The sequence below is a fragment of the Sinohyriopsis cumingii genome, unplaced genomic scaffold (assembly GCF_028554795.1).
Source record: "Sinohyriopsis cumingii isolate HCF-2022 unplaced genomic scaffold, ASM2855479v2 utg003604l, whole genome shotgun sequence".
Classification (NCBI taxonomy): Eukaryota; Metazoa; Mollusca; class Bivalvia; order Unionida; family Unionidae; genus Sinohyriopsis; species Sinohyriopsis cumingii.
Window position 1 is genome coordinate 89,988 of NW_028316545.1, and position 25,727 is coordinate 115,714.

General features: G+C 35.5%; 1 long non-coding RNA gene across 1 annotated transcript; it reads right to left on the reverse strand.

Annotated features, from left to right (window-relative positions):
• Positions 1-2,289: 2,289 nt before the first annotated feature.
• Positions 2,290-22,797, reverse strand: LOC149769519 (uncharacterized). The gene is made up of 3 exons (XR_016419129.1): positions 22,640-22,797; positions 3,349-3,450; positions 2,290-2,864 (listed from the first exon to the last, which is right to left on the reverse strand). It is a non-coding gene; the product is annotated as an uncharacterized LOC149769519 (long non-coding RNA).
• Positions 22,798-25,727: the final 2,930 nt, after the last annotated feature.

Below are 25,727 nucleotides of genomic sequence, written 5' to 3' on the forward strand. Positions count from 1 at the left end.
ATAAATGTCCCCAAATAATCGCCTATTGTTTACGTGCAATCGAAAACTACCTATGATCAACGCTAGAAGTATGGAATATGTTTATCGACCCACAATTAATTTACGTTTTGCAAGCTCTAAATAGTATTCAACTCTTAAGGTATGGTTGAGCCCAGCTGTGAGCTTTAAATCATAATAACACAAAGAGGTATTTTCAACATTATAAAAATCACAATAAATTATTGTACCGCACCATGCGTGAGTGCATGCTTAAAAACCTTAATCACATACTATCAACGTCTGTCTTCCTATTCTAGGTCATGGTCTCAGAATCGTTTTGAAGCAAATAATATTAACGTAAAAATGAACAAGTACAACTCCTTATCGTTGTTCTGTGACACAGTTAAGAGCTCCTATTAAAAAAGTCATTACACAAATATTTACAGAAATGAAATTTACTTAATTGAAATGAATAATTTTCCATGTAAATAATTGAACATCTTTACTAACCACATTTTTTATTTCGGTAACTAAGAATCAGTAAATTCATATGGAATATACAGTGTGACATGAACATTTAGCAAAACCAATTAAAATGAGGAGTGTGAATGGAACCATTAAGTTTTGTATCATTGTGTTGATTGTAACAAATGAAGATCTACCCAGAATATGTTTAAATTTAAGAAGTCATGTATAACAAATGAAACTAAACCAAAACCAGATGAACCAGAATGGGCTGGGATTACATTTTTCTGCAAAAATTGACAAAAGCATGGCTCAACCTTTCCTTGGGAACGAAAGGATTTTTTTCAAGTTTAAAGGCAATCTATAGAAGAATTAAAATAGAAGGGTAGTCTTTAGAAAATATTCATGAATAGACAAGAGACAAAATTATTACCATGCATGACTGAGCATGTTTCCTGCCATGATTACCCCAGGTCAGTTGCCTTAGTGTGTCATAGGGAAAGTACTTTTCTAATGCTTCAACACAAAATAGTCTTTGAAGCTTCTGATTGTTATTAAAGTACAAATTCATTTACAAACAGTTTAGGAAAAGATTTATGAAATCGGTAAACCGAATAAATAATATAAACCTTAAATTTTGTTTTCAGAACACAAAAAGATACAGAAAATTCCATTGATATATTTGTCTGTATTCCGCATGGGATTACAGTGGAAAAGTCTCTGTACAATATACATAAAAATAGTCTATCATGTGCTTGTGTTTTAAGCAGATATGTTGTTTGGAATTAGTATCATGCCACCTTACAGCAAATAATTTGGCCATCGGTAAATCTGCAACACATATTCATTTTCGAACGAGAATAGCTCCTTTGCATACCGTAACCTAGACCAATCATGATAATACACATCATTTGTCTTGTAAGTTCGCATAGTCACAGTAGTCATGCATACACGTTGTGTATTAAAAGGTTCCAGTATTTTAAGTTTAGACATGACATTTAATCAGTTTTGTTCCTTTTCGTAAATTTTTTTAAGTTTGTAAAATTCTCACTTTAAGGAGGAAATACAATATAGTGCTAAGATCTTACCGAGAGTTAAAATTCAGTTGGGTTCTACTACGTGGAATTCCATAGAAAGAGTGATATTAATAGACATGCTAATGTAACAAACACTATAAGAAGGGATTATATAGGACTAGTGTCGCAAAAATGACTTTAAAGCAACATGACAATGTTAACAGTTTAAACAGGTAATTTCCATCTTTACCAAATTTAAATAATAATGTGTTCAAATGGATTTTTTCAAGTTTAAAATAAATTGCTCATACTAGGAAGAAAATATTGAGTACATATGATTACATTTTATAATTTGCAAAGTAAAGATGTTACATCACATTATTTTGTATTTAACAAATCTTCACATGTTCAGAACATTCCAAGGATAAAGGTATTTTGTGAAATTGCAATTCATTTACGACAAGAATCAGTCAATGAATAAGACTGATTCTTTTAATTCACCTGTAACCTTTAGTAATATATTTTATAATCGCTTTTGTTATCCTCGTGGATTTAAGCATGGCTGCAATATACAACTAAACTGTCATTTAGCATATAGGCCAGAAAATAAATATACTGTTTGACTGCTAGATCTTTCATCCAGAAAAAAATATGACTACAGATTTTATATTTAAATGTACATATTCTGCTTTACATTCCATTGGGGATGTCGGATTCATCTTGCTCATGAAAACTTAAAGGAAGAAAACTAGCGAAATATATTAATATACGTTATTGTAAATCAAATGTATTCACGTACCTGATAATTTGGATATTTCCTGCATTTTGTCAAGATATGTGTCTTGTAGAGCTTTATCCATGTCGCATGTAAGAATGGAATCTATCCTTCCCACAAAGTCGCAATTGCCGCCAAAGAATATGTCGAAACGCGTAACGAACGTTTTCATTTCTCTGCATAAGTCACTATACTCTATAGTGTTGATATGACCTTCCTTTGCATGCCCATAAACAGAGTTTCTGAACACCCTTACCCGCTCTACCTCATCACCTAGGTTCCCTCCAATAGGGGGAGGCTCTTGGCCCCACCCATTTGTTGGAACCGGGACCCTTTTGCAAAAGTTTCTAATAAGCGTGTAAAGTGAAGTGACGTCAAAGTCTTTTGAGGCAGGGATAATGGGAGTGGCAGAGCTGCCGGGACACAACCACGATCGTATATCCTTATTAAGATTCCCAAGTTTATGCTGATTGGACAGAACTTTACTTGGCAAATCAGCGGGAGAAATTTCATCGGTTAGCACACGCCAGAGGATGTCTCTAAACACATCAACTACAATCCAACACGTGCGTGAAAAGTTGGTTCTTTCATTCGTAAATATAATGGTGGATGCCATGTTCGTGGATTGTCTTGGAAAAAATATATTATTATTATGTTGCTATCAATCACAGCTATACTTAATTACTTTACCAATAACATTTTATATCCAATATATTAATGGAAGAAGTACAGACGTCAACTTTAGCTTTTGCATAGATATATTTATACGGAATCCTCGAATCACCTTTATTTAGATGAATCAAATGAATTATGTATGGTGAGAGAGGCCTGATTTTGCCAAAAGAATTTAATAATAAATGCCAGACATCTGGTTGGCTGAAATTAGGTTTGACTAGCTATTTAAATTTAAAACATAAAGCTTCAGAATCCTATATATTAATGGTACGCCTCTTATAATTAGTAAGTGAGTAAAAGATTAAATACTAAGATTTATTAGAAAATGTGAAATCAAATTCTAGAATAAAAGGAATTCGTTCGAAAATTGTTTTATTTATTCCTATAGTTCCGTTGATATATTACGATAGGACACACAGTGATGTATTAATCTCTTACCTGATTGCTGTCACAGTGAAGTCAGATTACCATCAAGATACGTTTTGCATCCAGAAATGACACGCTTGTTGGCATATGTGCCTTGCATTTCTCGTCTTTGTGCTGGAATAAATGATATTAATAAATCCAGTTGTTTACGGCAATTACATGTGGGATTTTAATAAGTACCTTTGGGATCTGATATTGCAGCTAACCCAGCTTGCAAAACACTAAATAATATCATTGCAGTGGCACGGTCATGTGACATATAAAATAGTGATACGCCTTGACGGCAGGCTAGATTTGGGGGATATGATTAAAGATCGACTGTCCACAAGTATTTTTTTAAGATTCATTTTGTCACTTTAGTCAATGACATCGACAATTTCCAAGTAAGGGAAAAGGATATCCTGATTTTGTTTTTCTAACCATGCTAGCATGCAGTCGTCTATCTTACCTGAGATTATGAAGAGAAACAAGTTGAAGGCTCCTTATACAAAGATATGAGAGTTCCAAATAGCATCAAAGCTCGTCTATTCATATTTGTTCAGACACAAGAGTTTTATATTTGCGAGTTCACAAGGGTGATCCATACTGAGTACTGATACATTTAAGTCAATAGGCTACTTTTTTCGTTCATATTTTGATAATGTTCTTCTGGCAGGATGTATGCTCATATCTAGTATTATCACTGTTCAAGGTCAAAGAAAGTCGCTCAAGCATCAATGATGTGTATATTCACTGAAGTGTTAAGGATAGGATGTGGTGACCTACCTTTTGACGCATGGTGTACTATTTGTTAAATGCATCCACATATCAGATATTAAAGCTATACAAGCTATGTTTGTGAAGCGTGAAAATTTTAGTACTTTGATCTAGTACACCTCAAGCTCTATCTAAAGAGCTGTTTTCAGGACTCTGCAGCATCACTGTTCCAGAGCTGTCCTAATCATAAAAGGTGTTCATTATCACAACTATTTGAAAAGCAGGTCGCAGATATGTATTTTTAGTATGGTGGCGTACCATTCCTCGGGATGCATGAACAAACAAACTTTCATGGAAAAATGCTATAGAATCTAAGACTTCAACATATGTTTACATTTGCTAAACCAAATAAAGCCGCGATCGCCGACGACGTCCGTGAATAAAGTTGTGAGTATGAAACCAACAAGATATATATGATAACGTGTTCAGAAATTACGCAGACTGGTTTTCCAGTATTATTTAATAACCAGCCTATCGCAATTCCATTAATGCTATGTAATGAGATTGCTTTTCTTTTGTCTAAACCAAACAAAATTCTAAAGTTTTCATGGTTTTTTCATCATTTCAAAACAAAACGATTGGACTGAAGTATATGGGATTGGAGAAGTAACAGTTGCGACAGGAATACAAAGGGTTATAGTAGAAGTAGGTGGATTAGGAAGAGGTGTTGGAGAATGGCATTAGTGTTGTCTTTTTGCACTTCTATTTTATTGAGTACTATTATTGGTTATTTGATAGGAACATGTATATGCAAATGACATTCGATGGGCTCTTCCGTTTCTTATTTGTCGCTAAACTTTAAAACTATGTTGATATTCTTACGCTATGGTGAAAGTAGGAACCCGAGTAATTACCGATATTTCTTTGCATCTAAGTGTAAGCAATCTTCTTTATCGAATGGTCTAATTATTTTAGTTACATACACATCTTATAATTTTGGAACAAAATAGATTCCCGGGTTTTCTTGGTACTGTGATAAGTGACAAAAGCATTAACTCGTGATTTTTAGCGATCTTTAAATCAAATGGATTACCAAATCTGTCTATTGATTTGATATATCTTTCGCAATTGCAATATCCATTCACTACAGCATCAGTGTCAGATTGGTAAGCATGTCTTTTCAATTTTATAATTTTACAATTAATATCAACACTAAAGTATTTTCATCAGAGCCATTAACAAGAATTATAGGAACAATAATTCTGGTTTGAACTGGCAGACCTACAGTCCAGAATTCATGTTATTCCTATTCAGTATATTTATACTCTATCGTTTTAAAATCGTTATCACTTTCGGTCATTTGCTTTGCTGTTTACATCGCGAAGAAAATGAAAAGGTCAAAGTTATGAATATGAATTGCGATTGATAGAAGGCGATAATAAATATGTCGAATAAAGCAACGAACGTACCAAGATGGCGGTTAAATGATGGATTGAAAAGGATGGAAAACATGGAAGATAAATCAGTCAACATAATTTTTGAAATCTTTAAATCATAGTTATTGTAGTTCACACCGTCAGGTCGTATATGGAATGATGATATTTTCGAAGTTCCAATAAACGACATATTGGAGATTGAATTGATGATGGTAATTTTGTTAAAATATACATATCAGAAACCTGATGATATGTGCTCAGTTGTTTTTATTGTCTTGAATATATTGACTTGAGTTATAGCATCATTACAATGTTTTAGTATGTGTAATAATGGTATTTTTTGTTAAAAGTGACAAAATGGGCCTTTTTCAAGCAGGATTTATACAGAGTTGTTCACATTGTGCTGTGATTTGTTATAGTACATTTTACAGACATATTTCTTTTCATAATGTTTGCTTACTCGTCATAACACCAGTCTGAATAAATCTTTCATTCCATCATAATCAACATGCCACCTTATTGATCTTTTCTTGTTTTATCTCTCTAAATGCCATAAAATATTTGCTTTCAACTATTTCATACGCATTTAGCGAGATATCCTATGCTATTTCAAATTATTTTTTGAGCTGTAATTGTATGAGACATCTGCTAAACCAAAAGTGCATCATCTTGCCAGGTTGCATTATGATGGTATATCTAGGTGATTACGTGGTCTATTTAGCGTCGATTCAATTGCATAGAAAAAAAGCATTACCTTCTATACTTTTATATGTTTTAATACTGAATCTTTAAGTATGTATCAAAGAAAGGTATAATTCTCATTTTTCATAACCATGTGCAAAGTCCAATTCAGTACATAAATTATGTGCTGCCCTTGGTAGCACATAGGATAGAAACCACCTACCCTCACAGGAAAATATCGCAGATATTTTTTCCTACATGTCCTCAATTCGGACATGCATTATCTATTGCTAGTTTCATACGATTCTATATGCAGACTGTGCCTGAAACCTATCGCCTTCTTGGTTTACCTTTACTTTTTCATTTATACAGACAAGGTGGTTGATATAACCTATCTATTTATATATCATTGTGTCATGACGCTTTCATTGCATGTACTTTGCACAAAACTAATTCCACTCTATCGCCTTTCTCGCTGAATATGTTGCTTGAAAGCGCTTAGTTCGCAATCACATTTTTATTTGTTTTTCTTTCACCTTTAATACTTACCATGCAGCGTTTGTATCTGTGGTTCAGCTTTTAGGGTCAGATACTATTATTGTAATTGCAAGTCACGTGTAAAGATTAGTTCCCTGTGCTTTCCTGTGCATTATGCATGCGAAAGTGCAGATTCAATTTCTCAACAATCAAGGATTGTTTTTTCAAGAAAAGCCTGTAGCGAATACTCTAAGATGCAAACAAAGGGAGAGAGAAGATCAAGAAGCGGTTACATATTATCTAAGTATGGGGTAAGGTGGCATCTGAATTAATCGGACAATTATTCGTTTTTATCAGTTATAATACAAATATTTCACTTTCCTGTCACAGGTGGTTCATTTGTTTTATTTGTTTGACTGCATTTTTAAAATATATTTCCTTTCATTATTTTAATCCTATTTTTAAAATATCTTTCTTTTCATTATTAAAATTTGTGTGTTGTTCGCTTTGTTAGTATCCTAGCTGAAACGTTTATATTGATATGTATGACCATTTAACTGTTCAAGAACGTGAAATCCTACTTTTGTTATTCCCCGATCCAGCTGAATCCTAAAATGATCTGTATAGACCACGCTTGGATCGTGTATTGCTCCGTTTCATTCTGTTTGGTGATTTTTTTCCGGCACCAGAATTATAGCATCTTACCAACTCCATTTAAAGCAGTATTCATGATTCGAGATGAAGATAGTACGGAGACTTCGGTAATAAGACATTGTTGAATTTATGACCGCCTCAACAGAAATTAAATAGTAAAGAAACTGGTCTAGTACGGTCTAAGAATGTGAATATGAGTTTTTGTTGTATGTGCTCTTGGTAAAGAGACAATGTTGATTTTGTGTGCTGTTGTAAGGAATGCGGTCCAGTAATGAAAGGATTTATAATGAACAGATGAGAAATATGATATTCCAATCAATCATCTTTAATTTTGTTTATTTTTTTGTGGATGGGTGAGCTTTTTGGGATTTAATTAACCATAAGTAGTGAGAGCTAATTAATTGATGTCAAGCACATCAAGGAACAAACCTGTACAAAATATATTTAAGAAATAAAAGTAATGAGAGCAGATAAACACATCAACATGAAACACAGGTACTAAAATCAATAAGTATTCAATACGTTTTCGATTAGTTCAACCATTCTTGCTTGCCTAAATCTGAGACTCTTACGTTACATGAAAACTGATTTAATCTTGTTTTTTGGGGTGGGGATGGGGTGTCAAAGATAAGAATCGAGTCACGTATTATATAAAAATTTCATGAACTCTTCATTAAATGGTTCTGTTGTAATAGAAATATATATGGCCCATTGTAAAGTTCCACAATACTGTTGTAATGGAAATAACTATGGCCCATTGTAAAGTTCCACGATGCTTTTGTAATAGAAATAAATATGGCTCATCGTAAAGTTCCACGATACTATTGTAATAGAAATAAATATGGCCCATTGTAAAGTTCCACAATACTATTGTAACAGAAATAAATATGGCCCATTGTAAAGTTCAACAATATTGTTGTAATACAAATAACTATCGCCCATCGTAAAATTCCACAATACTATTGTAATAAAAATAAATATGGCCCATTGTAAAGTTCTACAATACTATTGTAATAGAAATAAATATGTCCCATCGTAAAGTTCCACAATACTATTGTAATAGAAATAAATATGACCCATTGTAAAGTTCCACAATTCTGTTGTAATAGGAATAACTATGGCCCATTGTAAAATTCCACAATACTGTTGATCGAAACAAAATCATTCTGCAACATCACTTGGATTGTGTACAATGGTTAGATTATATCCTCCAAAATTCATACAACTGTACATGGAAATGTGATCAATTTAAAGCACTTAGGAAAAAAACTCAAATAGCGTGAATTATTTAAATATATTTTCACTTGATAAGTTATGCCTAGATGCGAAGGTGCTATCCTAATTTACAATTAAATTTTAAGCTTATTTTGTATCGGTGTAATTGTTTAATTTATAAAACGTAAAGTCATTCTTACTTACATATTGTATGCAACATTTCTGCAGAAATATAAAAAAAATCACTTAAGGAAGTAAGCAATGTATAAACATTGGCTTGAGGAACTATAATATTATTCCACACTAATGGATGATGAACAATAGATTACAGAGCAACTATTTGACAAAAATTGTATTCACTGACATCTTTGAAAAATGTTTGGTGGTTTTGGGGAGGATATATTGATAGGAAAAAATATATGTGGCACTTGCCCTAGCAATGTAAAATATGTATATTATATTACGTCTAATTCTAGAATAGGATATAGAGGGTTCGCGGTATCAATACGCGTGATTTATTTTTCATATTTGTTTTGAATCAGGTTTAATAATTCCAAAATACAGTGCATTTACTGGTATAGCTCTTAAAGTCATGCAAATCGTTCTACTGTAACTAACTACGACAATGCTATTCAGCTCAGGCTTCTGTTATGAGTTACATACGCGTTACTTATATTTCTTGCCTTTGTTCTGATATCGTGAAACTGTACAGGAATCTTAACCACGATACTACCTTCTTTTCCCCCAGCTTTCGATACAAGGCTAAATATGTTAGGCTTGAATTGACGTCAGGTTGGTTACTTATTCCTTATTCCTTATCCCCGATTGAATAAGGAATAAGTAACCAGTTACCGATTGAATAAGGAATAAGTAACCAGTTACGTATTCCCAATTCAACTATTTATGCATGCACTTGGTTACTGATTCCTTATTTACATCCAGTTGGGTATTCATTATTTATTTATAGTTCCATAACTAATTGGTTATAACTTACTTATTGAAGATTAAAGCCCTTCGGGGCATGCATTGGTGTTATTCTAACCCAGTTAGAGAAATAAGAGTGTTCTTTGGTGCAAGCTATATATAGCTGACTAGAGACAAATCAAAAACTATGTGGAGGAAGGGGTTCGGATATTGGTGGGTATTCATAATTAGTAATTTGAAATAGGATTAATTAGTTGTGTTATATGTTGGGGTCGCGTCCTGTTGTACATGGCTCGAAATATTAGTATTTGTGTTCGAAAAGCTTACTAATGGCTCAAGTAAACGTGAAACCACAAAAAAACAATACAAGTGTGAAATTGGAGATTTCTCTTATATAGTCATAATGTGCTTAGAGAAGAATTATTTCAAGTATCTAAGGGTTTAGGAAGCCTTCAGTTGACATCGAATGTTGTCTTGAAGTCCTTGGAACTGGGTAAACAAGCATACGGGTAGGTGTATGAAACACACTCAGTGTCAAATCCAATAATGCTTAGTGAGAATTAAACCCGTACCATAATGATTTCGATTGCAACTTCTGATGGACAGTTTCTATTCAGGAATCTGTTCCAACATAAGCCAAAGTCATTGGTCATTGAAAGAATTTGTTTAACCGATTTCCAGAAACTGGAGCTATATAAGGGGGGGGGTACAGCGCATGCGGCAAGAAGATAATATCTTACTTCTACAGGTGGGCCAATACGTCTCGTCTTTAAAGAGTTTTGACATGGACTTTTCACTGACATTTTATCTCTAGGTGGTAGTGTCGAGCCAAGAAAGAAGTCCCGATGAATCTCATCGAGAGGAATCAGCGAGAAAAGGGGCAATCTATGGGCACCGGGTATGAAAAAGACGCACAATTTGGTAGATTGAATAAATTGTTATTATTGAACCCCTAACTAGAATATATCGATTTAAATGCCTCTCGGATGGTTGTAACAAAGTCCATTAGCAGATTACCTCTCCAGTCCATATCTGGTTCCTACAGTTCACCACTAAAACGATATTGGTATTTATTATTGTACGACATCTTCTAAACAGATACGTATTTAACTCCCAAAAGCATTTTTGACGGTGTTTGTCTAATGGAAGCGGAAAATATAAGAGGGTCTTTACGGATAACAGCAGTATTTAAAACCGTTATAATATATGAACAGATTGCAAGCAAACTTTGCGATGCTTGAACCCTTACTCGGAGAATTTTGATTTCAACCCCTGTTTGACAGTCGGTAAAGAGTAACCAATCCCATCAATAGGAAACCTTAAAAGAAAATTAGTCGATACGATTTCAACGATTTAAATAAAAGAGGTCGAGCACAACACATGCGATCAGAATATTATACCTTACGTATATAGTTGGGCCTCTACGTCTCCTCTTTAGAGAGTTCTGACAATGGACCTTCCTTGATATTTTATCTCTGTGCGACAGAGTCAACCCACGAAGGAAGTCCCGACAAATATCGTCGATAGGAAACAACGATGGGTACCGGGTATGAAAAACACTAAAATGTTCATAGATTGTATCCAACTTTTGCGCTAAGTTAACCTCTACAAATAGGATTTCGATTACAACTCCTCTTGGATATTATGTAAATAACCGAAAGAAAAAGTGGAAGAAAACACGAAGAGCCAGTTTCGAGAAATTCTCGGCTAGATAAAGTTAGTCGAGCACAACACATAACGTAAGACTTTATATTACATTACATTTGAGCTAATACGTCGCCTCTTTATACAGTTTTTACACAGACCCATCTTTGATGATGTAATAAATTTGGAGTATCGGTCATTTGCATATAGCTCTCCTTTTTAAGGATTTCATAGATTTAAGAGATCACTTGGTTGATTTTGGGAAGTCGGTGTCCTCAGCCCGACTAAATAGCCAATTGCTAGGGCAAAACATCACAGATTGCAGTGTTGACGAAATTCCAGGATGGATGGTTTAATTTTATAGTGAGTTCAGGTCACAGTACCATAAGTGTCCCTTGAGATGAGTAGTCCCCATTGAAACCTAACTATATGTAACGATTATGTGAGAGCATATGCAGTATTCGTGATGGGGGACTGGTAAATTGTGCAATAGAGTAATTCAGACGGGACGGTTCTGTTGTCTGGAGACGTATTGTGTTGTTCATATAATGGTAGATATGGTGGAAGGTTACAGGCGAAATGAGGCCTAAATGCATAATTTGACTAGCCTGAGGTAGTTCTGGTAAAATAGTTCCCTGTTTAGGTGATTTAGTGCATATTTTCAAACCATTAAATCCTACCGATACTTAGCGGAAATGGAATAAGGAGAAACAGTGCAGCTGTGAAATTTTGGCGAAAACAGCAAAATAAGGGGCGCCTTAGGGGGTACCGGGTATGAAAAACACGCAAATGTTAATAAACTGTATCAATAGTTTGTACTCAAGGAAACCTTACTTAGTGAATTTTGATTTCAACGCCTCTTATATTGTTTCGAAATAAGACCCCTTTCTAACAGCAGAAAAAGTTTAAAGAAAATTCGTCGAGCCGATTTCGAGAAACTCGCGACTAAATAAAGGAAGTCGAGCAGATCACATGCCGTAAGATTATATACATGCGGGCCATTAGTCCCCTCTTTATACAGTCTTGACATGAACCCTCCATGTATATTTTATCTCTAGGAGATAGAGTCCACCTACGAAGGAAGTCCTGACGAATTTCGTTTATTTTTTAAAATTTCATTATATGTCAAAATAATGTAGTTTCGTTTAATAGGAAATAGTATTTTTTTCCAGAAAATAGTTTGATCTTGACTCTTCATTTTTGTAATCATAAGGCTGACCTTAATTCAAAATTAGTAACAGCCACGTGAATAAGTTATTTTTTATTTATTTTTATTGTGGGAATAATAAGGTTGAGATCGAGGTTGTTTTGGAATGTGACCCACGATTTGTAAATAGCTTTTAGTGAAGTAAACAACTTTTATCCTCGGAGTAATAAGGACATACAGGGGCTACTTGATATTTCATATCTAAACATGATCACGTGATCCTCTATTTCACAAGTATGCATTTCGAAAATTGCGAACTACTTAGTTTTAACAGCGATGCTTAGAGATCGATCTCACAGTCGGGGCTTAAAAACGTTTGATGTCAAGTCGTTTCAGCTTTTAATTATATGTTAGTTTTTCTTCAGATTATTTGGATTCTAAAACATTAATTCGTTTCTCTGGAAATATTTGTTGTGCTCATACTGAATTCTTAAACAATGACATTTCTTAAAATTTTTAATTTGGATTTCAAAAACCGGAGGATTATTTCGTGTGTTTATACAAGGAACTGTAGACAACAACATTTAACAGGATACAGCACACGTCATCGCCTTCCATCTTGGATTCCTCGTCGGGACTCGAACTTGAAATCATTAGAACATTTAATTATTAGGACTTCTAAAATTTTATTCGTGGATTATTCTTGGAGTTTGTTTTTTAGATTTGATTCTTGAAACCGTAAGTTCTTATTTGTTTTAATTTTACAATATTTTTCCAGGGAAATAAATTATTTGTTAAATTTTTCAATGCTTGTTATTTTCACTCTTTCATGTTATGCTGTTTATTCGAGCCTAAACATGTAACATAAGAATTGGAAGCTCGTCCGGGATTTTGAATTTTGGCTAAAATATTTCAGAAACTTTTTTTTTTAAATTTGAATTCCCCATGTTTTTGAAATCTTAGTGAAATCGAGAAACTTTTTATGAAACGTCATCAAAAGTGGAAATCTTTATTTCAAATCCTACCCAGGAACAATTAGATCTTTTCCAAAAAGATGAACTGATCCTACTTGCCAGAAAATACGATCTTTCTGAGGTAAAGGCTTCCTTAACGAAACAAGAAATAGGAAATATTTTGGTTCAGTATTTGGTAGAAAATAATTTTTTTGGATAAAAATGCTTTGTTTTCGATCAGTAAGTCTGTATCAGACTCTGACATAAAAGTGAAGGAATTAGAATTAAAATACAACATGTAATTGGAGTTGAGGAAGCTGGAGCTTCAGAAACAAGAAAGAGAAAAACAAATGCAAGTACAATGGAAGAAAAGAGAAAGAAAGACAAATGCAGTTACAAGAAAAACAAATGCAGTTACAATATGAGAAAGAGGAGAGAGAGAAAGGAAAGAGAGAAAGAAAAACAAATGCAATTACAAAAAGAACAAATGCAAATGCAATTAAAGAAGGGAGAAAGAGAGGGAATATCGATTTAGAATAAAATAAATGGAGCTGGCAAGTGAAAATCATATTTCCACTTCAAATACAAATTTAAGTTTTGATCTTGCATAGAATATTAGATTAGTGCCCCCTTTCAGAGAAAAAGAAGTAGACAAATATTTTACTCGTTTTGAAAAAGCTGCTGAAATTTAAAATGGCCAAGGGAGCATTGGATTCAATTATTACAATGTGTACTCACTGGTAAGGCTAGTGCTATTTATAATTCACTGTCAGTTCACCAAAGTGGTAACTATGATGTGGTTAAAGAATGCATCTTAAGGGGTTATGAGTTAGTCCCTGAAGCTTATCGGCAAAAATTCAGAAACTATAGAGAAGAAGCTGGACAAATTCTTGTGTCAAATTTGCTGGAGAAAAAGAGCAGTTATTTGATAGATGGTGCTTAGTCAAGAAAGTTTGAACGAGATTATGAAAGTCTCAAACAAATTTTATTATTTGAAGATTTCAAAAAACTGTGTCCATAGTGGCATGAAGTCTTATCTTGACGAGCATCAGATTGAAACCTTGGAAAATGCTGCTCGAGCTGCTGATGAGTATTCTTTAACTCATTAAGTTCCTTTAGCAAATAAGACTTGTACTCAACAGTCTTCTGGCAGAAAAGTATTTCAGTCTAATACAAGCCTTTCTAAAACTGGCACAACTTCTAAAAATGAAGCTTCAGATAAGCTTGATTAAGGATCCTTGTATCTTCCTACGTGTACCTATTGTAAGAAGAAATTACACTTTATTTCTGATTGCTACAAGTTGAAAAATAGGCATCAGAATGAGAACAGACCTGTTCCAAATGCTCTTATTTCTAAGAGGTCGAGGTCACGATCATGTATTGAAAGCAATACATTTGTTGGGTCTAATAAACCCAAGTCTGATTTTATTATGAAGAATTATGAACCATTCATATCGAAGGGTTCTATATTACTCTTGGTTGATTCGGCCAGTCCTATTCCTATTAAAATTTTAAGGACACAGGAGCTTCTCAGAGTCTTTTATTGTCAAGTACTTTGCCTTTTTCTGAGAAGTCTTCTTCTAACGAAAGCGTTCTTAGTCAGGGAGAAGAGTGCGGCTTTGTTAACGTTCGTTTCCATTGTGTAAATTTGTCATCAGACTTAGTCGCAAGACCAGTGACTGTAGGAAAAGTGTTTGATTTATTCGTTGATGACATTCATTTATTACTAGGCAATGCCCTAGCTAGAGACAAGGTTGTGGTTAAACCACCTGTAACTGACAAGCATTGTTTGGATTGGAAAGTCGATCCAATTTAAAAAGAATTCCCTGATTTATTCCCAGCTTGTGCAGTTACCAGAGAGCTATGGCAAAGAAAGCTCTTGAGAATGATGTTGATAAGGAACGTATTCCTATAGATGACACATGTATTGGCCAGGCTTTTGATGAGGTCACTTTCACTCCTTGTTTGGATGAATCAGAAGGTATTGATCACAGTGATCCTTGTTTAACTACACATTCTCTTTATTCTAATCAGGATAATAAACGATAATCACTTGTCGTCGAACAGGAAAACGATTCTGCGATTTCCTGTTTGTTGCAAATGGCCATTAGTGAAACTGAAGCTTCTGAAGTTCCTGTCTGTTATTTCATTAAAAATAGAATTCTTATGAGAAAATGGAGGCCTCCCGAGGTACCTGCTGGTGATGAGTGGCCAGTGAACTATCAAATTTTAGTTCCAAAACCCCTTACAGACAGGAAATACGTAGTCTGGCCCATGAAACTTCATTGGCTGGTCATTTAGGGATTAATAAAACGTATCACAAGATCTTGACTCACTTCTATTGGCCAGAAATCAAAACTGATGTTAGTAAATACTGTAGATCTTGTCATACCTGTCAAATGGTAGGAAAACCCAATCAGAAAATACCTAAGGCTCATCTACAACCTATTCCTGCCTTTGACGAACCATTAAGTAGAATTATGGCAGATTGTGTTGGTCCCTTACCTAAGACCAACTCAGGTAATCAATACCTGTTGACCATTATGTGTGCGTCAAGAAGGTTTCCAGAGGCAATTCCCTTGAGGAATATAAAATCTAAAAGAATATTGAAAGCTTTGATAAAGGTTTTTACTCAATGTGGCCTTCCCAATTTTGTCGAGTCTGATCAAGGCTCAAATTTCATGTCTGGAAATTTCGAGGAAGTTATGTACGAATTAGGCATTCAACAATTCAAATCTTCTATCACCCTGAGAGCCAAGGGGCATTAGAAAGATTCCATCAGACTTTGAAAAATATGATTCGATCATATTGTTTTGCTACGGGAAAAGAATGGGATGAAGGCATTCATTTACTATTGTTTGATGTTAGGGAATCAGTTTCAAGAATCTCTTGGTTTCAGTCCCTTTGAACTGGTTTTTGGACACACTGTGCGTGGACCATTGAAGTTATTGAAAGAGAAACTTCTTTCTAATGAAGAGTCTGAAATTAATCTTCTTGATTATGTTTCCAATTTTAAATATAAGTTGTCAAAGGCTTGTGAGGTCGCAAGAGCAAATCTGCGCTGTACTCAATCCAAAATGAAGTCAAGATATGATAATAACTCGAAGTAAAGGAGCTTTCAGCCTGGTGATAGAATCTTGGTTCTCTTGCCATACCACAAAAGTTCATACCCTGTATCTTTAGGATGCCACATATTTGGATGGTCCTTCTCCTTGACATTCATCAGGACTTGCTTCCTAGGTTCAATAGAGATGAAATGTCAATGAAGGGCTCATGTCGAAACTCTTTAAGGAGGGGAGGTAATGTCCCAACATTATACGTAAGATATAATCTTCTCACAGCATGTGTTCGACAAGAACCCCTTTATCTAGCCGCGAATTTCTCGAAATCGGCTAGACGAATATTTGTTGAAAATTTTCCTATTGCTAGGACGTGTACCTCATTAGATACTGTCCAAATGACGTCGAAATCAGTCTTTTGATCAGGAGTACAGTTATTACAAATGATTGATCTATTAACCTTTTCTTATTGTTCATACCCGACACCAATGATGCGCCGTTATTTCGCAGTTTTCTCTCGAAGAAATGTGAGGTCGTCTTTGGTTAGTGGACTTTACACTCTAGGGTTAAAATATCAAAGAAGGGTCCATGTAAAAACTGAATGAAGAGGGGACGTAATGGCTCAAATGGAAACGTAAGATATAATGTTACATCATCTGTAGAGTTCTAATTGCTTTATCTAGCCGCGATTTTCTAGAAATAGGCTGGAAAAAGTTTTTTCTAATGTTTCCTACTGTTAGAATGGATCACTACTTTCCTAATGTCCAAGAGACGTTGAAATCAAAATCCGCTAAGTAGGAGTACAATTGATACAACCTATTGATACAATGTATTAACATTTTCTTGTTTTTTATACCATGTACCCATAGCGCGCCTATTATTTCGCTGATTACTGTCGACAAAGTTCAACTGGTCTTCCTTCGTGGGTGGAATCTATACACTAGAGATACAATGTCAAAGAACGTTGTATGTCAAAAGTCTAGAATGAGTGGACGCATTGGCCAAAATGTAAACGTAAGGTATAATCTTCTTACGGCATGTATTGAACCAGACCTCCTTCACCTAGCCGCTGATATCTCGAAATCGGCTCGAGTAATCTTTATGAAAGTTTTCGTATCACTAGGACGGGTACCTATTTAGATACTGTCCTAGAGACGCTGAAATCAAAATCCTCTAAGTAGGAGTACAAATTAGAACAAATTATTGAAACAATTTATTAACATGTTCGTTTTATTTAAACACGACGCTCACTGTGCGTCCCTTATATCGCTGTTTCTTGTCAACGAAATTCGTCAGGACTTCCCTTTTTGGTGGACTTTATCCTCGAAATACAACATATCACTCGAACTCCTGTCTCAAGCCACGAAATATCGAAATCGGCTTGAAGACGTTTCTTCAAACATTTCAGACTGTTAGACCGGGTCCCAATTTAGATAATGTACAAGAGACGTTCAAATATAAATCCTCTAAATTCGAGTTCAATTATTAGACTATTGATACCATCAATAAACGTTTGCGTTTTTTCATACCCGATTCGTATAACCTACTCCCCCTTATATCGATGACTCCTCTCGACGAAATTCGTCAGGACTTCCTTCGTAGATGTACTCTATCCCCTTGAGGCAGAATATAATAGAAGGGTCTATGTCAAAACTCTAAAGAGGGGACGTAATGACCCAACTGTGTTCATAAGATATAATCACTTTACGGTATGTGTTGTTCCCGGCCTCCTTCATCTAGCCGCAAATTTATCGAATTGGGCTCGACGAATTTTCTTCAAATTATTCGTACTGCAAGAACGGGCCCCTAACTAGATAATGTCTAAGAGGCGTTGAAATCAAAATCCTCTGAGTAGAAACTCAATTGTACAAACTATTGATATTAAGATTTGAGACTTTTTCATACCCAGTACCCATAGGACGCCCATTATTTCCATGTTTCCTCCAGACAAAATTCGTCAGGACTTCCATCATGGATAGACTCTATCCCCTAGAGATTAACATATCGAAGAAAAGGCTCATGTCAAAGCTCTTAAGAGGGGAAGTAATAGCCCAACTGAATACGTCCGATATCATCTTCTTACGGCATGTATTGTATTCGACCTCCTTCATCTAGTCGCGAATTTCTCGAAATTGGATCGACGAAATTTCTTCTAATTTTACTACTTTTAGAACGGATCACTAATTAGACGCTGTCCAGGAGCAGTTGAAATCAAAATCCTCTAAGTTGCAGTAAAATTAATAAAAACTAAACCATCTATTAATATTTGAGTGTTTTTCATACCCGGGACACATAAGGCGCCATTTATTGCACTGTTTTCTCTCGACGAAATTCGTCAACATATCCTTCCTAGATGGACTCTATCCTCTACAGAAAGAATATCTAAGGAGGGTCCATGTCAAAACAGTACAAAGAGGTGATGTAATGTCCCAATAGTAAACGTAAGATATAATCTTAAGGCATGTGTTCTGCTTGACTTCCTTTATCAAACCGCTAATTTCTCGAAATCAGCCTGACGAATTTTCTTCAAAACTTTCCAACTGTTAGAACGGGTCGTTAATTTAATACTATCTAAGAGACGTTGAAATCAAAATCCTCTTAGTTGGAGCACAATCAGTACAAACTAGTGATACAATTTATTAACATTTGCGTGTTTTTCATACCCGTTACTTACCGTTCGCCCCTTATTTCGTTCCTATCTCTTGACGAATTCGTCAGGACTCCCTTCGTGGATGGACTCTATCCCCTAGAGATAAAATATCAAATAAAGGTCCATGCAAAAACTCTTAAAAGCGGACGTAATGACCCAACAATATATGTATGATCTCATCTTCTGACCGCAAGTGTTGTACACGACTTCCCCTACCTAGCTGAAGAATTCTCAAAATCGGCTTGACGAATTTTCTTCAAACTTTTCCTACTGTTGGAACGGGTCCCCATTTAAATACCGACCAAGAAACGTTGAAATCAAAATCATCTAAGTTGGAGTACTCTTAGTACAAATTAGTGATACAATCTATTAACATTTGCAGGTATTTCATACACGGGGCCTATAGGGCGCCCCGTATTGAGCTGTTTCCTCTCAACGAAATACATCAGGACTTCCGTCGTTGGTGGTCGCTATCCCCTAGCAGTAAATATCAAAACTTAGTGAAAACGGTACGTAATGGCCCATATGTAAACGTAAGATATAGGCTTACAGCATGTGTTCTGCTCGACTTCCTATATCTAGCCGCTAGTTTCGCGAAATTAGCTCTTCGAATTTTCTTCAAACCTTGATTACTGTTAGAACTGGTCCCTAATTAGATAATGTCTAAGATACGTTGAAATAAAAATCCTCTAAGTTGGAGAGCAATCAGTACAAACTAGTGATACAATCTATTAACATTTGCGTGGTTTTCAACCCCAATATTCTTCGGACACCCCTTTTTTGTCGTTTCCTCTTGACGAAATTCGTGAGGATCTCCATCGTAGATGGATCTCTCACCTAGAGATAAAACATCAAAGACTGGTCCATGTCAAAACTCTTAAGATGGGACGTAATGGCCCAACTGATAGGTATGACATCTTCTTCTGACGGCATGTGTTGTACTCGATCATATTTCTCCAATTGCGAATTTCTCGAAATTGGCTAGCAGAAGTTTCATTACACCTTTCCTACAATAAGAACGGGTCCCTATTTAGATACTGTCCAAAGGACGTTGAAATCAAAATCCTCTTAGACGGAGTACAATCACTACCAACTAGTGATACAATCAATTAACATTTGCATGTTTTTCATACCCGGTACCCATAGGGCGCCCCTTATTTGGTTGTTTCCTTTTGACGAAATTCATCAGGACATCCTTTGTGGGTGGTCTCAATCCCCAGGATATAAAATATCAAAGAAGTGTCTAAGTCAAAACTCAAAGAAAAGGTGACGTAGTGTCCCAAATGTAACGTATGATATAACCTTACGGCATGTGTTGTACTCTATCTCCTCTAGTCGCGAATTTCTCAAATTTAGCTCGACCAATATTTTATGCATTTTCCTGCTGTTAGAACGGGTCCATAGCTAGATAATGTCCAAGAGGCGTTTAAATCAAAATCCTCTAAGTGGATCTTCCATTGATACAATCTTTGAATATGTAAATGTTTTGCACACACGGATACCTCTTATTTCGCTCTTATCACACGATGAAATTCGTCAGGACTTAATTTGTGGATGCACTCTATCGCCTAGAGATAAAGTATTAAAGAAGGGTCTATATCAAAACTCTAAAGAGGGGACGTAATGGCCCAACTGTACAACGGTAGATGTTGTACTCGCATCCTTTCTCTAGCAGCGAATTTCTCGAAATCGGCTCGGCGAATTGTCTTCAAACTTTTCCTGCCGTTAGAATGGGGCCCTATTTAGCTACTTTATGAGAGGTGTTGAAATCAGAATCCTCCAAGTAAGGGGTTATTTAGTACAAACTATTGATACAATCTATTAACAATTGAGTGTTTTTCATACTCGGTACCCATCTGGCGTCTCTTATGCCCCTGTTTCCTCTCGACGAAATTCGTCATGATTTCTTTCGTGGATGGACTCAATCCTCCTATAGATAAAATGTCAACAAGGGTCTATGTCAACTCTATAAAGAAGGGACTCAATGGCCCAAATATATACGTAAAATACAATTTTCATACGGAATGTGTTGTACCCGACCGCCTTTATGTGGTCGCGACTTTCTCGAAATCGACTCAACGTATTTTTTTTTAAATTTTAATTTTAGCACGGGTGCCTTACCATATCCAACAGTCGTTGAAATCAAAATCCTCTAATCAGAAGTTCAGTTAGTACAAGCTCTTGATTCAGTCTATTAATCTATGCGTGTTTTTCATACCTGGTACCCATCGGACGCCCCTTATATCGTTATCGACGAAATTCGTCCGGACTTCGTTCGAGAGTTGACCCTATCCCCTAGAGATAAAATATCAAAGAAGGTTCCATGTCAAAACTTTATAAAGATATAATGTTCTCACGTTGTCTTACTGGACATTCATCTAGCAGTAGGATTACTCAAAATCGCCTCGACGATTTTTTTTTTTTAAAAATTCTACTCTTAGAAGGCGTACCTAGTTAGATAATATGCAGGAGACGTTGAAATCAAAATCCTCTTAGCAGGTGTTCAGTTAGTACAAACTATCGATACAGTATATTAATATTTGCGTGTTGTTGTTTTTGTTGGGTTTTTTCGGTGGTGGGGGAGAGGTAATACCAGGTACCCATAGGGCATCCCTTATTATGCTGTTTCTTCTCGACGAAATTCGTCAGGACATTTTTCGTGGATGGACCTCTATCACCTAAAGATAAAATGTCAAAGAAGGGCCTATGTTATAATCTTACGGTATGTGTCGTACGAAGACCTCTGTCAAGTAGCTGATTTCTCGAAATCGGCTCAACGAAATTTGTCAGGACTTCTTTCGTTACTACACTATCCTCTAGAGGTAACATTTCACGAAGGGTCCTTGTCAGATCTCTTTAAAGATGATACTTAATGACCAAACTGTATAAGTAAGATATAATCTTCTTGCGGCATGTACTTTACCCGCCTTTAACTCCCCTTTATAACCCCAATTTCTGGAAATCGGTTACAAGTATGCTAAGTTCCCAAGTTCCAAGGACTTCTAGACAATATTCAAGTCAACTGAAGGCTTCTTAAACTGGTAAATACTGCACATAATTCTCCTCTAAGGACATGACGACCAACAAGAGAAATCCCCAATTTCACACTTCTATGTTTTTTGTGGTTTCCCTTTTACCTGAGTCATTAGTAAGCTTTCGAACCCGAATACTAATACTTAACGCCATGCATCACAAGACAGGACCCAAAACCTAACACAACTAATTAATCCTGTATCTTATTACAAAACAGGTATTCCTATCAATATCCTAAACCATTCCTACATATAGTCCTTGATCTGTCTATATTCAGCTTTATATTGCACTCGTATTTCTCCAATCGGGTTACAATTACACCAATGCATGCCCTAAAATGCTTGCATCTGCATTAACTAAGTAGTAACCAATTACACACTGAATTGGGAATAATGAATAAATATAAACAAATCTGTGTGAATAAGGAATAAGTATTCAAATGTACGTGAAAATATTTGAAGGGGGAATAGGTAACTGGTTACTTATTCCTTATTGAATCGGGAATAAGGAATAAGAAATAAGTAACCAACTTGATTTCGCTTCTTTACCCGCAAAGCACTGTAAAATTATTGTTATTTGCGATTCTTTTTACAAAATTTGTAAGCATGCGTGTTGTCTTGTATGTTGGAGATCATTTTTAACCTGTATTTTATAGTATACAGACAAATATATAATGTCTCTTGCCTGTATTTGAGTTATTTGTCTCTCCTCCGCGAGAATTTAGTTGAACGTACCTTAACCCATGAATATTGTCTTGTCGGAAACTTAGTGGCGGTATGGAAAAGCAGGGTAAAAATCAACTCCTTAGTTGGTTTGTTCCCTCAGGTCACGTTATTGCAATGTTGAATATGGTCAGTTTAAAGAAATAAAAACATGTCCAATTTCCGGTCCTTCAAAGACGATACGTATCATATGCTGCGATAAGTTGAATGTCACATATAAATGGACTTTGTAAGATATATTATCTTGCCAAATGGGAGCAAAATAAATCAAAGACCCCTTCAGGGCCTCTTCTATTTTACGTTGTACTATATTATTGCAAAGGTAGAAGAGTTAACTATACAAGTCAGATTGGCGGAGTGAAATGTTTACATTTAGAAAACCTTTGACTTGTGTCCTTCTCTTATCGAGGGTCTAGAGGAGATAGCTATTCTGATATTGCTTCCCATCAACTGCATTGGTCCTATTTATAGGCTATGGAAAGTGTTTACTGACATCAGGCATTTTCAGGTGTTTTTTAAGGGTCGATACCACACAGGTTAAAATCTTTAATCTTGAGAGTAGTATGCTTTTATTAGGACAGAATTTTTCAGTACAAGTAACAAGATTGAAAATTCCTCTAAATTGTGTTAAGAGTAAGTTTGATTAAATTGTATTAGAAGTAAATTGATAAATCATACTGAAAGTAATCCTCTACTAAAATATATTGAGATTTAATCCATTTATTCGTGTTACAATTATATACTACTATTCAATAATGATTACGCTATTATGATCAAGTACGAACCGTCTTATACAAAACATTACTTGTATCTCAGACTCAGCAGAAAGAGAGTACATTCATCAGGTTATAAAAATAGCGAACTAGACAGATTCCAAAAATTCTTATGGAGGGCAAATGTGCTGATCTTGCAGGAGTACTTACGTAATAATGTACATAGACCTAGACAATAATCTGTAAGAGACTACGAAACCTCGCTTTGAGATTCTGGCCAAACGCAAGAGCTAAAGAACACGCCATATTTGGCGTTGTCTTAAGAAAGCGGGTATATTAAGCCCAGCCGCGGGTCGACATCAGTTTTGCGGGCCAGAAGCTCAAGCAGGCTCTGTCTTTTGCAGGTAAGATAACCGTCTATGTACAGTTTTTCATAGTATAAGACTTTTTAGTGTTATAAGAATTTTTAGTGTCATAAGAATTTTTAGTGTTATAAGAATTTTTAGTGTTAAGATGCTAACTTAACATCAGTATGTTTAAACATTAGATACTTTTAATATTTCTTTGCTATTCTTTAATATAATGTATCGGAAAGTTTAATTGTTTGAAGAACTCATATTTACTTATAATTATATTATTGATTATAGTAAAAGCAACGTTCGCTACCAACTTCATACTCAGTAATAGTTAATTTAGAAATAAAATACTCTTAAATAATAGAGTTTAATATATTGACATTTTAGAATAAATTCAGAAAAATATATTTCAATTACGGTATTAGTCTGAAATATTGAATTTTAGATTCTTTTGCTATCGTGAATTTATTCGATATTTAATTATCTGTATTACATTCTAAACGGCAGATATTATACAAGTATGATGTTGGTAAGTGAAAGAATATCGTAGTTTTACATGTATTTTTTATATCCGTAAATTGAGCTTGTTGTAGTTTGATATTGAAATGTAAGTTTATATGTTGAGTATTTCAATAAAGTTTTGCGGGCCAGAAGCTCAAGCAGGTTCTGTCTTTTGCAGTTCGATCCCGAGTACCTTCAATTCCCCAAGAATGTAGTCACGTCTTCATCATCGAGTGACACTACATCAAATGACTTGAACTTCCTTCCTTTCTTCTCTCTCTCTCTCTCTCTCTCTCGGAATTGAGAAACGGATTACCTTAGAGTTTACGAAGCAAAACTCTTCGTAAAACTTTTATATTAACTTTAAAAAAGAAAGCTGAACTAGAATTATTAGGATAATTATAACACAATATACCCGCGCTACCAAACTTTGTCCCACCCCAAAAGAGTATGTGACCTTATTACGTAACCCATGCTGGCGTAGAAACTGATCAAGGGGATAACGTAAATTGCACATCTTAGTTTGATCCCTGGGTTCTATAGAAGAATGTTTGATAATAGTAGGCAGAATTAATAGTTAAAACAAATAATACTATCAAACAGGTTAGATAATTTTTAATTCGTACTCCACGGAGATTCGAACCCAGGTCCACGGCACTCTTCTTACGTCGGGAAAGTGGACCCAAGACCAAGACCGAACAATGAACACCATGCACCATGTCAAGTGATCGCCGATCGCTGCTTGGTTATCCTCATCAAATATCTGGTAGTCCGTGCGGTAACAGACATTAGTAATTTCGCCTTGGACATCGTCTGGTAACCAGTGTCCAAGGGCCAGTGGCTGGGGACCAGAGCCCATTATTCTGTGATCAATGACAGACCTTCTATAACTGTCACAAGTCACATATCGTTGCTTCCACGTTATTTAATTCACTATGAAGTGCCTGGTGACTGAGCATAGGGAAATGACTGGTCGCATGGTATGACCTTTACGTGAGTCTTTATTCGCACAACTCGACTCAGACGAACGAGATCTTATTTTCAATTCGAGATCTACTAGCGCAAGATGAAAACCGCACTCTTCTTACGTCGGGAAAGTGAAGCTTTCTATTTGGTTTGGTGACTTCTCTACGCCAGAGTATTGAATATCATTCCCTCTGATATCTCACCTTATTGGAAGCTGGTGATTTCATAACTCCGGACACTTCTCTTACTGAATCAGACTACATCCGTACACAGGAAAAAGGCATCAGTTATTCATGTAACTTCCGTACACATAGATGTGCCGTAGTAGCAGACGACTTCCGAACTCCTTACACCGGGAAGTACCGAAGGACTGATAAGTTTAAAAGCAAGAAACAAGATAACCCGTATGTCAGAAGTGGCCTCGGGTATCAGATTTTCTTTTTGTTTGCTCTTTAGTTTTGTTTTATTTTATTTTATTCTAGACCTCCAACTACTAATTAGAGGAGTGAATGATGTCCTTAATCTTAGGAACCAGCGTAATAAACACAAGAGGCCCAAGCAGAT